Here is a 2,321-nt window from a genome sequence, read left to right as displayed (position 1 = left end):
CCCCAACCCTCCCCGGCCTTCCCGCTGCAGTTTGACAATCTGTGTGAGGCAGCTCTGCTCTGTATCTATTATTGTTCAAAAGTTTATAATGGTCTCTATTATCGATGAATGAGTGAGATCATGTGGTATTTTTCCTTCATTGACTGGCTTATTTCACTTAGCATAATGCTCTCCAGCTCCATCCATGCCGTTGCATATGGTAAGAGTACCTTCTTTCTTATAGCAGCATAGTATTCCATCGTGTAGATGTACCACAGTTTTCTAATCCAATCATCTACTGATGGGCATTTAGGCTGTTTCCAGATCTTAGCTATGGTGAATTGTGCTGCTATGAACATATAGGTGCATATATCCTTTCTGATTGGTGTTTCTGGTTTATTGGGATAAATTCCTAGAAGTGGGATCACAGGGTCAAATGGGAGTTCCATTTCCAGTTTTTTGAGGAAACTCCATACTGTCTTCCATAGTGGCTGCACCAGTCTACATTCCCACCAGCAGTGCACAAGTGTTCCTTTTTCTCCACATCCTCTCCAGCACTTGTTGTTTGTTGATTTGTTGATGATAGCCATTCTGACAGGTGTGAGATGGTACCTCATTGTTGTTTTGATTTGCATTTCTTGGATGATTAGTGACTTTGAGCATGTTTTCATATGTCTCTTGGCTTTCTGAATGTCCTCTTTTGAAAGGTGTCTATTTAGATCCTTTGCCCATTTTTTGATTGGATTGTTTATCTTCTTTTTCTTAAGTTGTAAGAGTTCCCTATAAATTTTGGAGATTAGGCCCTTATCAGATATGACGTTGGCAAATATGTTTTCCCACGCAGGGGTTTTTCTTGTTGTTTCGTTGATGGTTTCTTTTGTTGTGCAAAAGCTTTTTATTTTGATGTAGTCCCATTTGTTCATTTTCTCTTTAGTTTCAACTGCTCTAGGAGCTGTATCAGTGAAGAAATTGCTTTGGCATATGTCTGAGATTTTGTTGCCCTTGGATTCTTCTAGAATTTTTATGGTTTCCTGTCGTACATTTAAGTCCTTTATCCATTTTGAGTTTATTTTTGTGTATGGTGTAAGTTGGTGGTCTAGTTTCATTTTCTTGCATATATCTGTCCAATTTTCCCAACACCATTTATTGAAGAGACTATCTTGGCTCCATTGTATGTTCTTGCCTCCTTTGTCAAATATTAATTGAGCATATTGGTTCGGGCCGATTTCTGGGGTCTCTATTCTATTCCATTGATCTATATGTCTGTTATTGTGCCAGTACCAGGCAGTTTTGAGAACAGTGGCTTTGTAATACAGCTTGATATCTGGCATTGAGATCCCACCTACTTTGTTCTTTCTCAGGATTGCTGCAGCTATTCGGGGTCTTTTTTTATTCCAGATGAATTTTTGGAGAGTTCGTTCTAGATCTGTGAAGTATGCCGTTGGTATTTTAATGGGAAGTGCGTTGAATTTATAGATTGCTTTGGGTAGTATGGACATTTTAATGATGTTGATTCTACCAATCCATGAACACGGTATGTTCTTCCATCTGGTTATGTCTTCCTCTATCTCTTTTTTCAATGTCCTGTAGTTTTCTGAGTAGAGGTCTTTTACCTCTTTAGTTAAGTTTATTCCTAGGTAGCTTAATTTTTTTGGTGCGATGGTAAATGGGATTGTTTTTCTAATCTCTCTTTCTGCAAGTTCACTATTGGTGTATAGAAATGCCTCAGATTTCTTGGCATTAATTTTGTATCCTGCTACTTTGCCAAATTCATGTATTAAGTCTAGTAGTTTTTTGACGGAGTCTCTAGGGTTTTGTATGTATAATATCATGTCGTCTGCAAATAAGGACAGTTTTACTTCCTCTTTTCCAATTTGGATGCCTTTAATTTCTTCTTCTTGTCTAATTGCAATGGCTAATACTTCCAGGACTATGTTGAACAGGAGTGGTGAGAGTGGGCATCCCTGTCTTGTTCCTGTTCTTAGGGGAAATGGTGTTAGTTTTTGTCCATTGAGTATGATGTTGGCTGTGGGCCTGTCATATATGGCTTTTATTATGTTGAGGTATGATCCTTCTACTCCCACCATGCTGAGAGTTTTTATCAAAAATGGGTGTTGGATTTTGTTGAATGCTTTTTCTGCATCAATTGATATGACCATGTGGTTTTTTTCTTTCAATTTGTTTATGTGATGTATCACATTTATTGATTTACGGATGTTGTACCATCCTTGCATCTCTGGGATAAATCCTACTTGGTCATGGTGTATGATCCTTCTGATGTACTGCTGGATCCGATTTGCTAAGATTTTGTTGAGGATTTTGGCATCTATGTTCATGAGGGA

The sequence above is a fragment of the Myotis lucifugus genome, unplaced genomic scaffold (assembly GCF_000147115.1).
Source record: "Myotis lucifugus unplaced genomic scaffold, Myoluc2.0 scaffold_24, whole genome shotgun sequence".
Lineage (NCBI taxonomy): Eukaryota > Metazoa > Chordata > Mammalia > Chiroptera > Vespertilionidae > Myotis > Myotis lucifugus.
This window is presented reverse-complemented; position numbering follows the sequence as displayed.